Source organism: Triticum dicoccoides, chromosome 2B, assembly GCF_002162155.2.
Source record: "Triticum dicoccoides isolate Atlit2015 ecotype Zavitan chromosome 2B, WEW_v2.0, whole genome shotgun sequence".
Taxonomy (NCBI): Eukaryota; Viridiplantae; Streptophyta; class Magnoliopsida; order Poales; family Poaceae; genus Triticum; species Triticum dicoccoides.
Window position 1 is genome coordinate 3690435 of NC_041383.1, and position 15428 is coordinate 3705862.

A 15428-nucleotide genomic window follows, 5' to 3' on the forward strand; every position below is an offset into this window, starting at 1 on the left:
AGGGGCTCATCGTGTGTGTCTCCCTTGGAGCAACGAGGCACGGCGTTGTTCGGCACTGGCTGCAAAATAATCGCGGTGAGCTTGTCAATGCCCATCTATCCGTGTTTGCTTGCTGCTGCAACTTGTATTCGGACTTGCAACTCTGCAGATTATTCTTCAGGTTGATACTAACTTGGTAATGTTTCTATTCCGAGACCCCGCTGCCGCTGCGGACGCCATGGAGACCGTCAAGGTAACTCAGTCTGCTCTCTCTCATGTCCCGACCATCAATTACCAAAGTCTTCCAGTATGAGATACATGCCGATTAGAGCAACAACAAAACGACACCAAAAAGATCACTTTTCACTATGAAAAAAGCTCCACTTTTCATACCCAATTCTTCACAGGTATTACAGAAAGAAAAAAAACAACTCTGAAAAAGCTCCATGTATCTCATACCGAAATCTTCACATGAGCAAATTCCTTCAAAAACTAAAATAAAATACTGACACGAGCATGCATAGCAAATCTTACAATTTGAGGGAGCACTAGGAAACTTGATACTCCATATTTTGCTTGCTTGCTTGCTTGCTGCAACTTATCTTCACAGACAGACAAAACTGCAGAAATCTAAAACTTTTAGTTCCTTCCTTCTTCAGGAAACTGAAAACTCTGCAGTAGATTTATCTTCAGGTTGATGATACTAACCAAGCATACTAACTTGACAATGTTGGTGTCCTCAGGCGCAGACTGTTGTGTGCCGCCTCTTCCATGGGCGTCCACGCCATGGAGCTCCTTAAGGTATCTCTTATGCCATGTGAGGGAGTCTCGGACTAGGGGGTGTCCGGATAGCCGAACTACCATCATCGGCCGGACTCCAAGACTATGAAGATACAAGATTGAAGACTTCGTCCCGTGTCCGGATGGGACTTTCCTTGGCGTGGAAGGCAAGCTTGGCGATACGGATATGTAGATCTCCTACCATTGTAACCGACTCTGTGTAACCCTAGCCCTCTCCCGTGTCTATATAAACTGGATGGCTTTAGTCCATAGGACGAACAACAATCATACCATAGGCTAGCTTCTAGGGTTGAGCCTCCTTGATCTCGTGGTAGATCTACTCTTGTAACCCACATCATCAATATTAATCAAGCAGGACGTAGGGTTTTACCTCCATCAAGAGGGCCCGAACCTGGGTAAAAACATCGTGTCCCTCGTCTCCTATTACCATCCACCTAGACGCACAGTTCGGGACCCCCTACCCGAGATCCGCCGGTTTTGACACCGACATTGGTGCTTTCGTTGAGAGTTCCTCTGTGTCGTCACCGATAGGCTCGATGGCTTCTTCGATCATCAACGACGATGCAGTCCAGGGTGAGACCTTCCTCCCCGAACAGATTTTCGTATTCGGCGGCTTCGCACTGCGGGCCAATTCGCTTGGTCAGCTGGAGCAGATCGAAGGCTACGCCCCTGGCCGTCAGGTCAGATTTGGAAGTTTGAACTTCACGGCTGACATCCGCGGGGACTTGAGCCTCGACGGATTCGAGCCACAGCCGAACGTGCCGTACTGTCACGATGGGCATGATTTCACTCTGCAGCCGGATAGTACCCTGGAGGCCGCACTCGAACCCGCTCCGATCTTCGACTCGGAGCCGGCTGCGCAGACCAAGGATGGATGGCTAGACACCGCCTCGGGGGCTGCAACCTCTACGGCGATAGAGCCGAACACCGATCTTGTTCCCCATGATGCTCGTGACTCCGAGGTGCCGGACTCCTTGCCGGACTCCGGACCTCCCGCGCCCCCTCCAGTCGAATCCGATTGGGCGCCGATCATGGAGTTCACCGCGGCGGACATCTTTCAACGCTCACCTTTTGGCGACATCTTGAGTTCGCTAAAGTACCTCTCGTTATCAAGAGAGGCCTGGCCGGACTGCGGCCAGGACTGTTGGGATGCGGACGACGGAGAAATTCAGAGCCCACCCACCACCCACTTGGTAGCCACTGTCGACGATCTAACCGACATGCTAGATTACGACTTTGAGGATATCGACGGTATGGACGATGATGCCGGAGACGACCAAGAACCAGCGCCCACCGGGCACTGGAAAGCCACCTCTTCATACGACATATACATGGTGGATATCCCAAAGGATGGAAACATCGAAGGAATAGCGGAGGATGACCCCTCCAAGAAACAGCCCAAGCGCCGGCGTCAGCGGTGCCGCTCTAAATCCCGCCATAGCAAGAATGAGGATTCCGGCACCGGAGACAATAATACACCGGATAGCGCCGAAGACAACCCACTCCAGCAAGATCCAGCACAGGAGGAGGGGGACGCCAGCCCTCATGAGAGAGCGGCCGAAGAAGAGGTAGTGGACTATAGGCCTCCCTCCGGAGACGAGGCAAGCCTCGACGACGACGAACTCATCGTGCCTGAGGATCCCGTCGAACAGGAGCGTTTCAAACGCAGGCTTATGGCCACGGCTAACAGCCTCAAGAAAAAGTAGCAGCAGCTTAGAGCTGATCAAGATCTGCTAGCCGACAGATGGACTGAAGTCCTCGTGGCCGAAGAGCATGAACTCGAATGCCCCTCCAAAATCTACCCCAAACGTAAGCTGCTCCCCCGATTAGAGGTGGAGGCATATGATCCCGGTTCACCAGGAGACAATACGGCTGATCGACCACCCTGTGGTCGTGACAGAGAGGCCTCAAGGCCCTTCACTAGACCCGTACCCCGACATCGTTCGAAAAGCACAAGGCCATAGGGGAACACTCCGGACCTGCGAGACATATTGGAGGATAAGGCAAGACAATCAAGATCGATCTATGGATCACGTGGGCGCCCCACAATACATGACGATCACCGTCACCTCGGACACAGTAAGTCCGGCCGGGCCGAACACAACAGACAAAGCTCTTTTGAGCTCCGTCGCGATATCGCCCAGTACAGAGGCGCCGCACACCCACTGTGCTTCACAGATGAGGTAATGGATCATCAAATCCCAGAAGGGTTTAAACCCGTCAATATTGAATCTTATGATGGCACAACAGACCCCGCGGTCTGGATCGAGGACTATCTCCTCCACATCCACATGGCCCACGGAGACGATCTCCATGCCATCAAATATCTCCCACTCAAACTTAAAGGACCAGCCCGGCACTGGCTTAACAGCTTGCCAGCAGAGTCAATCGGGAGTTGGGAGGACCTGGAAGCCGCATTCCTTGATAACTTCCAAGGCACGTACGTGCGACCACCAGATGCAGATGACCTAAGCCACATAATTCAACAGCCAGACGAATCGGCCAAACAATTCTGGACACGGTTCTTAACCAAGAAAAACCAAATCGTTGACTGTCCGGATGCCGAGGCCCTCGCGGCCTTCAAGCATAACATCCGCGACGAGTGGCTTGGCCGGCACCTGGGACAGGAAAAGCCGAAATCCATGGCAGCCCTTACATCACTCATGACCCGCTTCTGTGCGGGTGAGGACAGCTGGCTAGCACGCAGCAACAACCTCAACAAAAATTCTGGCAGTCCAGATATCAAGGACCGTAGTGGCAGGTCGCGTCGCAACAAAAACAAATGCCGCATTAATGGCGATAACAGCGAGGATACGGAAGTCAATGCCGGATTCAGATGCTCTAAACCCGGTCAACGGAAAAAGCCATTCAAAAGAACAACTCAGGGTCCATCCAATTTGGACCGAATTCTCGACCGCTTGTGCCAGATACATGGCACCCTTGAAAAGCCAGCTAACCACACCAATAGGGACTGTTGGGTGTTCAAGCAGGCAGGCAAGTTAATTGCCGAAAACAACGACAAGGGGCTACATAGCGACGACGAGGAAGAGACCCGACCGCCGAAAAATAGAGGACAGAAGGGTTTCCCCCCACAGGTGCGGACGGTGAACATGATATATGCCACGCACATACCCAAAAGGGAGCGGAACCGTGCACTCAGGGATGTATACGCGATGGAGTCAGTTGCCCCGAAGTTCAATCCATGGTCCTCTTGCCCGATCACCTTTGACCGAAGGGACCACCCCACCAGCATTCGCCATGGTGGGTTCGCCACATTGGTTCTAGACCCATTCGTCGATGGATTTCATCTCACCAGAGTCCTGATGGACGGCGGCAGCAGCCTAAACCTGCTTTATCAGGACACGGTGCGCAAAATGGGCATAGACCCCTCAAGGATTAAACCTACCAAGACGACCTTTAAAGGCGTCATACCAGGTGTAGAAGCCAATTGTACAGGCTCAGTTACACTGGAAGTGGTCTTCGGATCCCCGGATAACTTCTGAAGCGAGGAGTTAATCTTCGACATAGTCCCGTTCCGCAGCGGCTATCATGCCTTGCTCGGACGTACCGCGTTCGCAAAGTTCAACGCGGTGCCGCACTACTCATACCTAAATCTCAAGATGCTAGGCCCTAGAGGAGTCATCACGGTCAACGGAAACACTGAACGCTCCCTCCGAACGGAGGAACATACAGTGGCTCTCGCGACAGAAGTACAAAGCAGCCTTTCAAGGCAATTCTCGAGTCCAGCTGCCAAGCGGACGGACACAGCTAAGCGTGCCCGGAGTAACCTACAACACGACCACCTGGCACGTTCCGAGCACGCGTAGAAGTGCGGCCCCAACCCCAGCCCCTGTAAAACATTAAGACAGACCCTTCGCGTACTCCATTACGCTCTGAAGATACCATGGGCATGGGGCAAGGGGCTCGACCACGATAAGCCCAGACTGCGGCTCAACGGCACCAGGGGCTCTTAAGTGTGTCGTTTCTTTTTCTTTTCCTTTTATTTTTTACCTACAGGACTCCGTTTGTCAGAGGCCCTGTCCGGCAGCAGACATGCCGAACCCACGATGCAACAGCTAGGGAAGGAGAAAGGCTACGACGAAAATCCAGGTGGTCTCCATTATGAGCATTAAATCTACTTTATGCATTATACTGTAGCCTACCCCTGGAGGGGGACATGTTAAACAGTCTCATCCCTTGCTTACCGCACCACTTGTATCGTCCTGCACTTACAGCAGTTTTTATTGAATAAAGCGATGCAGCACATTTTTGCTTCCAATTGCATTTCTTTCTTACACATATGTTCATCTATGACATGTTGCATCCGTACGTTTTGGTACGACTAAATACACCAGGGGCTTATGTTTCCCGCGTTATGGTGTGCTAAGTCCGAACACTTTCACAAGTGCGGCACCCCGAACTTATAGCATTATATGCATCGGCTCCGAATCATGTTCTTGGGTCAACAGTTGGGTATGCCCGGCTCCCATGTTTTGGTACCTTACGTTCCGTTTTATTGGCTAAGGTAGCACTGGGAGAACCACTGCGATTGCGCCCCAGTTGAGCTGGGTTAACGCCTCAGTGGAGAAAGCTAAAACTGACCGTCATGATGAGGCGAGAGCTGGTCGCTGTTCGAGAGGTTCTTTGCGAGTCCCTAAAGACTTATGCCGCTTCGAGCGAGGAGCCGGATTCTGTCCAGCCAAGGCGTGGATAGCGCCCCAAATTCGGCCTTCCAAAAACTAGGGGCTTCGCCGAAATTTAAAATTATAGAATTCTATGGCTAAGTGAGAGTGTTCAAGCATTATAAGTCCGGTTGCCTTGTTCGTTGTGTTGAGCGCCTCCCTCGATGGACCCAAATATGGGAACAAGTGTGCCCAAATTTATCCCAAACACCCCAGCACTCGTGGCATGGGGGCTGAAGCCGACGACTTGCCATCTCTCAGATTTGATAAACAGCTGCACAGAAGGTAATATTTTAAATTAACAAGTGTTGCTTCGTGCATATGAACTTAGTTTTCAGCGCACAGGATAACAAAACGCGAGTCTACTCAAAAACTTCTTCTTTGGAGCACTCACCCGCAATAATGCGGGCGCCCTTCAGAACACTCCTATAATACATCTCGGGCGTGCGATGCTCCTTGCCCTCTGGTGGGTGGTCCGTCACAAGCTTCTGGGCATCCATCTTGCCCCAGTGCACCTTTGCGCGGGCAAGGGCCCGACGCGCACCCTCGATACAGGCGGAGTGCTTGATAACTTCAACCCACGGGCACGCGTCCACCAGCCGCCGCACCAGGCCGAAGTAGCTCCCAGGCATAGCCTCCTTAGGCCACAGCCAAACTATGAGGCCCTTCATGGCCTGTTCGGCCGCCTTGTGGAGCTCGACCAGCTGCTTCAGCTGGTCGCTAAGGGGCACCGGATGTCCGGCCTCAGCATACTGAGACCAGAAGAACTTCTCCGTTGAGCTCCCCTCCTCGGCCCGGTAGAATGCGGCAGCATCGGACACGCTGCGGGGAAGATCTGTGAACGCTCCTGGAGAGCTCCGAATTCGGGTAAGCGACAGGTAATTAACACTCACATGCTTACTTTGCATGAAAAATGCCTTACCCGCTGCTATTTTCTTCACCGCCTCTATCTCCTGGAGGGCCTTGTAGGCTTCGGCCTTAGCGGCTTTGGCACTCTCAAGAGCCATTGCAAGCTCAGACTCTCGAGTCTTCGAGTCACGCTCCAGGCTCTCGTGTTTCTTCACGAGATCCTGGAGCTATTGCTGTACCGCCGCCACCCGCACCTCCTGTTTCTCTCGCTCGGTGCGCCCCGCAGCCGCATTGCGTTCGGCCGCGGCCACCGCCTCCTTCAGGGTCGCCCCCTCGTTAGTGGCCCCTGCAATACCCACGTTATCCTCGTTATTCTTTTTGCAACCAAAATCCTTTTCTGTAAGGTGCAATTTTAATATGGTGTTACTCACCTTCCTTGACCTCGAGTTGCTTCTTGGCACGGCCGAGCTCGTTCTCGGACCGCTCGAGGTCCTTCTTCAAAGTATCGACCCCCGCACTCAATGCGGCAGAGGTCAGCAGTGCAACCTGCAATCCCATATTGACATATTAGTAACTCCTGCGTATATCTTATCGGATCCTCAGTCTGGCTTTTCTTTCCGAACACCGAACCGAGCATCAGGGGCTACTGTCTATGCGGTACCATTTTTTACATATTGAAATTCTTACCTCAAAGCTTGTTAGAAGGCTGTTGTAGGCTTCGGTCAGCCCGTTCTTGGCGAGCTGAACTTTCTGCATCACCGCACTCATAACAGTGCGGTGTTCATCTTCAATAGACGCGCTATTGAGCGCCTCTAGCAAATTATCCGTCACCTTCGGTTGGACGGAGGCAGCCGGCGTCGCGGTCTTGCCCTTCTTACGAAGGGGTCGCCCGCCGGACTCCGGAGCCACTATGGGTTCCGGGGCTGAGTCCGGTGCAAAGTCCGGGAGGTTGTCCTGCGACACCTCCGGGGCCCTCTCCTCCTGGTGGGTCCCTTCCTAGGATCCCGCCTCGGCATCGTCCGCATCACGGGGGGTGGAGGCAGTCGGAAGAGAATCCATATCCGACGCCCCTAAGGACCCGCTCGACAAAGTGGGGAGATCATCCTTAGGCGGACTACAGGGTTGTATGCAGCATTAGAAAGACATAATGTGGCGGAAAACGAAAACCTTGAAGTTGTTCGGGAGTCCGGATACTTACGATCTCGCCAGAGGCTTGGCCCTTAGAGGCCAGTCCTCGTCGTCGTCACTGGCATTGGCGGAACAGTCCGGGGGAAGAGTTTTTCCCCTCTTGGACCCTTCGGCCTCCCTTGTTGGGGAGGCCTTCCTTTTCTTCCCTCCCCCCGTTGGGGGAGAGGCTTTCTTCTTCTCCTCCTCACCTTGGTGGGAGGAGTCGGCCTCGGATTCATCATCCGATAGCACCTGAAAACGGGAACTCTTCTGAGTCCCCGTGGCCTTCTTCTTGGCCTTCTTCTCCAGCACCACGTGGCGTGCCGGAGCCAGCAGCCCCGTTAGGCGGGCGTCAGCTGGGTCCTCTGGCAATGGGGCCGGACAGATAGCCTGTGCGGCCTTCTTCAGCCAGTCCTGTCAAAGGAAAGGGAGTTTAGATCCCCCATAGAGTCAAACTATGAATAACAAGCGTCCCGTAAAGGACAATATCACTTACCTCGTCAACTAGACGCTGCGAGCTGAATCCACGATCTTCGGTAGCGGATGCGGGAGCCTCGGTGCCCTTGAACAGCACCTTCCAGACCTCTTCGCACATAGTGTCGAAGAGCCCATTCAAAGTCTGGTGCTGCGCCGGATCAAACTCCCACATATTGAAGCCCCATCATTGGCACGGGAGAATCTAGCGGATGAGCATGACCTGGACTACGTTGACAAGCTTGAGCTTCTTGTCCACCAGCTTTTGGACGCAGGCTTGGAGTCCGGTCAGCTCCTCCGAATCGCCCCAAATCCGGCCGCTCTCTTTCCAGGAGGTGAGCCATGTGGGGATGCCGGATCTGAATTCGGGGGCCGCTGCCCATTTGGGATCATGCGGCTCGGTGATATAGAACCACCCCGATTGCCACCCCTTGATGGTTTCCACAAAGGTGCCCTCCAGCCACGTAACCTGGGACATCCTGCCCACCATGGCTCCTCCACACTCCGCTTGGCTGCCCTTCACAACCTTCGGCTTGAAACTGAAGGTCTTGAGCCACAAGCCGAAGTGGGGCTGCATGCAGAGGAAGGCCTCGCACACGATGATAAACGCCGAGATGTTGAGAATAAAATTCGGGGCCAGATCATGGAAATCTAGGCCGTAGTAGAACATGAGCCCCCAGACGAAGGGATGAAGTGGGAAGCCCAGTCCGCGGAGGAAATGGGGAAGGAATACTACCCTCTCATGGGGCCTGGGGGTGGGGATGTGCTCTCCCTCGTCGGGGAGCCGATGCGCGATGTCACTGGACAAGTATCCGGCGCTGCGCAGCTTCTGGATATGCCCCTCCGTGATGGAGGAGGCCGTCCACTTGCCTCCCGCTCCGGACATATTTGGAGAAGGTTGAGGTGAGATGTGCGGGCTTGGCCGCTAGAGCTCGAGTTTGCAGAGATGGATAAGCCAAGGAGGAAGAAGGCGCAGGTAAAAAGGTTGGATCTTTATCCCCTTATATGGGCGGACAGAAACACGCGTCCCAACCAGCCTGGTAAAACTCGCTTATCTCCCAAGCGTCACAATCAATGGCGCGGTTGGGTTACCCACGTCCGTATTGATGGGAATCCCGGAATAAGGGGAACACGATCTCTGCTTCGACGGACGTGCCAAGGAAACCGCCTCGCTAAGCGCGCTGAGGTGGAACAATAAAAACAATTCGAGTAAAGGCTTGGAAGTGGTGTGACGTTACGCCACAGAATAGGTCAGCAGATTGATCTTGTGTAATATTATTCTCTCTACGGTGGTATGTGGAATTTATTTTTGCAGAGCCGGACACTATCCTGGTGTTCACAATCTTCTATAAATTATTCGGAGGAGGAACCCGTCTTGCAATGCCGAAGATAATATGCGCGCCGGACTCGTCGTCATTGAAGCCTGGTTCAGGGGCTACTGAGGGAGTCCCGGACTAGGGGGTGTCCGGATAGCCGAACTACCATCATCGGCCGGACTCCAAGACTATGAAGATACAAGATTGAAGACTTTGTCCCGTGTCCGGATGGGACTTTCCTTGGCGTGGAAGGCAAGCTTGGCGATATGGATATGTAGATCTCCTACCATTGTAACCGACTGTGTGTAACCCTAGCCCTCTCCGGTGTCTATATAAACCGGATGGCTTTAGTCCATAGGACGAACAACAATCATACCATAGGCTAGCTTCTAGGGTTTAGCCTCCTTGATCTCGTGGTAGATCTACTCTTGCAACCCACATCATCAATATTAATCAAGCAGGACGTAGGGTTTTACCTCCATCAAGAGGGCCCGAACCTGGGTAAAAACATCGTGTCCCTCATCTCCTGTTACCATCCGCCTAGACGCACAGTTCAGGACCCCCTACCCGAGATCCGCCGATTTTGACACCGACACCGTGTGTGTCCCGGCCATCAATTACGTACCCATAGATGCTGCTTGTTTTCACTAGTGCAACAATTTGTGTGTGTGTGCCCAGTATGAGATTTGACAAGACAACATGAGCTCTTGTAGCGATTCCCACATGCTAGCCATTCGATGGCAATTATGTCTGGTATTATTACATCACTTTGTATGGAGCGTACAACTTTGTTTGCTACAGAATATATAGCACCATCCAGAAATACTACTCTACTATTTCGTTTGTGATCATGCCCCTGTACAACAAGCCTTCCAATCTGCAAAATGATGACAGGTGCAGACCTGAGCTGCCTGCCATGTCGTTTATAATAAACACACACTTGTAATAGTAAGATAAACATGATATTCAAATTGCGTAAGATTGCAATTTGTCTCTCTTGCACTGGTAACACTATCACATATACTCCCTCTGTAAACAAATATAAGTGCGTCTAGATCACAAAAGCGGTGATGTAAATGCTCTTATATTTCTTTACAGAGGGAGTACTACTTATGTATTTCCATTTCTTAAATGCTGCCATGTCCCTTGGTGTGACTCCATTTCTCTGCTTTGACGTTGATGTTTGCCCAACAGACACCCTCAATGATGACCAAGGTGGAGTGCAGGACATCGAGGACATGATACGAACCGCCGTTCTAGACGCCCGCCTCGGGGAAGGAGCACTCCATCCCGCTGATAACAATGTTTTGAAAGAGGAGATGGCGGATTTGGTGGAGGAGAGGAACTCCCTCAAGGACGAAAAGAGGAGCCCTGTGTACAGAAAAGTATGTGATGTTTTATCGAATCATCATCGCAGCAACCTTACTATGGCCTGACGTTCCCTTTTGTCGACGGTCTTGACTGTAACTCAAGTGCTTGTGATGTTGCATTCTGGCAGGTTGTGATGCTTCTTTGTCAAGTGCTTGTGTGGTGGTTTCGATTTGACCTAGAAGACGGCCGCTTCGCTCCTCCGGGTCTGCTTATTCCCGGGTCGCCGCTACGCCCACGATGGAGCAAACGCTTGTCTTGTTTTTCTGTATTGAGCAAACGCTTGTCTTGTTTTCCTGTAGCATTCACCATGCATGTCTCGTGTGATCCTTGTGCAGGCCATATAGCACTAATTGGACTAAGGTGGTCTGATGACACCTTCCCTTGTCCATGGAGGATCCTCATTAGGCAAGAACAAGTGCCACCGCTGATCCGAAGCTCGTGCCAGGGGAAGGGATTCTGTCATTCCCTTCTATGTGGGTGGTGAGTGCAGGCTCTGCTCATCCTAGTTCAGCATTCATCATCAGTGGCCCTTACTCCCTCTCATGGCCATCCATATTTGCTTGCTTGCTTGCTGCAATTTATGTTCAGAGACGACTAAACTGCAAAAACCTGAAACTTTTAGTTCCTTCTTTCTTCAGAAAACTGAAAACTCTGCAGCAGATTTATCTTCAGGTTGATACTAACGACACATACTAACTTGATAATGTTGGTGTCCTCAGGCGTAGACCACTGTGTGTTGCCTCTTCCATGGACGCAACAGCTGCTCCGACCCCGCTGCCGACGCCATGGAGATCGTCAAGGTATCTCTCTTTGCTCTCTCTCTCTCATGTCCTGCGTGTCCCGGTCGTCAATTACCCGGAGATGTTGCTTGTTTTCACTAGTGTACAACAATTTGTCTAGTATTAGATTTGACAAGCCAAGATCAGATCTTGTAGCGAAAATTCTTCTGCTGGTAACACAAGTGAGCCTATCTATGGCAATTTTGTCTTGTCTTGATCAGGTCCAACACTTAACTTTCATTGTGTGGAACTGGAACGAGCACTTTGCATTCCTTGGCTGGTGAATAAGTATGCATTGTTTTTACGGCAAGATGTTGTCTTGTTAATTCCTGTAAATTCCCTTTGACACGAGAGAATTGTTGTGTGGCTTACTGTTGAGAAATCTGACATTCCTCTTTGCCTCTGCACTAGACTGATCTTTTTATGTCCACCCAGATTGCATTCCTCAGGAAGATACTCCTCTCGTCCGTCAAACCTACCGGACATGATGGAAAGTCTCCATCGCGCACGACACCGGTCATTTTCTCTTGCCAAGCGGTGCTGCAGAAGTTGACGCGGTTTGGCCTTGAAGATGCACAGGATGGCACCGTCGTCCTCGTGCTTTCTTCGCTGATGAAGATGCACTGGATGGCGTCGTAGTCCTCGGGCTCTCTCCGCTGATGAAGAGGCATGATTTCCTCTTTTCTCTCATTATGATTGGAGCTCAAGATTTTCCATTTGACTCAAGATTTGCTATTTATCATGTCCTTGTGCAGCAGCATGATTGATTTGGTACTGCATCATCCCCGGTAAATGCAGAGGACAAGGGGCTCATCGTGTGTGTCTCCCTTCGAGCAACGAAGCACGGTGTTGTTCGGCACTGGCTGCAAAATAATCACGGTGAGCTTGTCAACGCCCATCTATCTGTGTTTGCTTGCTGCTGTAACTTGTATTCGGACGGAGCTAGACAGAACTGCAAAAATCTCATACTTTTACTTCCTTCTTCAGAAAAACTGACAACTCTGCAGATTATTCTTCAGGTTGATACTAACTTGGTAATGTTGCTGTTCCGAGACCCTGCTGCCCCTGCGAACGCCATGGAGACCGTCAAGGTAACTCAGTCTGCTCTCTCTCTCATGTCTCGACCATCAATTACCAAAGTCTTCCAGTATGAGATACATGCCGATTAGAGCAACAACAAAACGACACCAAAAAGATCACTTTTCACTATGAAAAAAGCTCCATTTTTCATACCCAAGTCTTCACATGTATTACAGAAAGAAAAAAACAACTCTGAAAAAGCTCCATGTATCTCATACCGAAATCTTCACATGAGCAAATTCCTTCAAAAACTAAAATAAAATACTGACACGAGCATGCATAGCAAATCTTACAATTTGAGGGAGCACTAGGAAACTTGATACTCCATATTTTTCTTGCTTGCTTGCTTGCTGCAACTTATCTTCACAGATAGACAAAACTGCAGAAATCTAAAACTTTTAGTTGCTTCCTTCTTCAGGAAACTGAAAACTCTGCAGCAGATTTATCTTCAGGTTGATGATACTAACCAAGCATACTAACTTGACAATGTTGGTGTCCTCAGGCACAGACTGTTGTGTGCCGCCTCTTCCATGGGCGTACACGCCATGGAGCTCCTTAAGGTATCTCTTATGCCGTGTGTGTCCCGGCCATCAATTACGTACCCATAGATGCTGCTTGTTTTCGCTAGTGCAATAATTTGTGTGTGTGTGCCCAGTATGGGATTTGACAAGACACCATGAGCTCTTGTAGAGATTCCCACATGCTAGCCTTTCTATGGCAATTATGTCTGGTATTATTACATCACTTTCTATGGAGCGTACAACTTTGTTTGCTATAGAATATATAGCACCATCCTGAAATACTACTCTACTATTTCGTTTGTGATCATGCCCCTGTACAACAAGCCTTCCAATCTGCTAAGTTTTGCCTCTCTTGCTGTATGTATGTATATGTATGGGCAAAATGATGACAGGTGCAGACCTGAGCTGCCTGCCATGTCGTTTATAATAAACACACACTTGTAATAGTAAGATAAACATGATATTCAAACTGCGTAAGATTGCAATTTCTCTCTCTTGCAATGGTAACACTATCACATATACTCCCTCTGTAAACAAAGATAAGTGCGTCTAGATCACTAAAGCGGTGATGTAAACGCTCTTATATTTCTTTACAAAGGGAGTACTAGTTATGTATTTCCATTTATTAAATGCTGCCATGTCCCTTGGTGTGACTCCATTTCTCTACTTTGACGTTGATGTTTGCCCAACAGACACCCTCAATGATGACCAAGGTGGAGTGCAGGACATCAAGGACATGATATGAACCGCCGTTCCAGACGCCCGCCTCGGGGAAGGAGCACTCCATCCCGCTGATAACAATGTTTTGAAAGAGGAGATGACGGATTTGGTGGAGGAGAGGAACTCCCTCAAGGACGAAAAGAGGAGCCCTGTGTACAGAAAAGTATGTGATGTTTTATCGAATCACCATCGCAGCAACCTTACTATGGCCTGACGTTCCCTTTTGTCGACGGTCTTGACTGTAACTCAAGTGCTTGTGATGTTGCATTCTGGCAGCTTGTGATGCTGCTTTGTCAAGTGCTTGTGTGGTGGTTTCGATTTGACCTAGAAGACCGCCGCTTCGCTCCTCCGGGTCTGCTTATTCCCGGGTAGCCGCTGCTCCCACGATGGAGCAAACGCTTGTCTTGTTTTTCCGTATTGAGCAAACACTTGTCTTGTTTTTCCGTAGCATTCACCATGCATCTCTCGTGTGATCCTTGTGCAGGCCGCATAGCACTAATTGGACTACGGTGGTCTGATGACACCTTCCCTTGTCCATGGAGGATCCTCATTAGGCAAGAACAAGTGCCACCGCTGATCCGAAGCTCGTGCCAGGAGAAGGGATTCTGTCACTGCCTTCTATGTGGTTGGTGAGTGCAGGCTCTGCTCATCCTAGTTCAGCATTCATCATCAGTGGCCCTTACTCCCTCTCATGCCCATCCATATTTCCTTGCTTGCTTGCTGCAATTTATGTTCAGAGACGACTAAACTGCAGAAATCTGAAACTTTTAGTTCCTTCTTTCTTCAGAAAACTGAAAACTCTGCAGCAGATTTATCTTCAGGTTGATACTAACGACACATACTAACTTGATAATGTTGGTGTCCTCAGGTGTAGACCACTGTGTGCCGCCTCTTCCATGGACGCAGCAGCTGCTTCGACCCCGCTGCCGACGCCATGGAGATCGTCAAGGTATCTCTCTTTGCTCTCTCTCTCTCTCTCTCATGTCCTGCATGTCCCGGTCGTCAATTACCCGGAGATGTTGCTTGTTTTCACTAGTGTACAACAATTTGTTTAGTATGAGATTTGACAAGCCAAGATGAGATCTTGTAGCGAAAATTCTTCTGCTGGTCACACAAGTGAGCCTATCTATGGCAATTTTGTCTTGTCTTGATCAGGTCCAACACTTAGCTTTCATTATGTGGAGCTGGAACGAGCACTTTGCATTCCTAGGCTGGTGAATAAGTATGCATTGTTTTTAGGGGAAGATGTTGTCTTGTTAATTCCTGTAAATTCCCTTTGACACAAGAGAATTGTTGTGTGGCTTACTGTTGAGAAATCTGACATTCCTCTTTGCCTCTGCACTAGACTGATCTTTTTATGTCCACCCAGATTGCATTCCTCAGGAAGATACTCCTTTCGTCCGTCAAATCTACCGCACATGATGGAAAATCTCCATCGCGAACGACACCGGTCATTTTCTCTTGCCAAGCGGTGCTGCAGAAGTTGACGCAGTTTGGGCTTGAAGATGCACAGGATGGCGCCGTCGTCCTCGTGCTTTCTTCGCTGATGAAGATGCACTGGATGGCGTCGTTGTCCTCTTGCTCTCTCCGCTGATGAAGATGCACTGGATGGTGCAGTCGTCCTCAGGCTTTCTCCGCTGATAAAGATGCACTGGATGGCGGCGTCGTCCTCGAGCTTTCTCCATTGAT

At 50.4% G+C, this 15428-nt stretch overlaps 1 long non-coding RNA gene across 1 annotated transcript; it reads left to right on the forward strand.

The window, feature by feature from the left end:
- Positions 1–187: 187 nt before the first annotated feature.
- LOC119366740 lies at positions 188–10526 on the forward strand. The gene is made up of 3 exons (XR_005176095.1): positions 188–232; positions 723–780; positions 10463–10526. It is a non-coding gene; the product is annotated as an uncharacterized LOC119366740 (long non-coding RNA).
- Positions 10527–15428: the final 4902 nt, after the last annotated feature.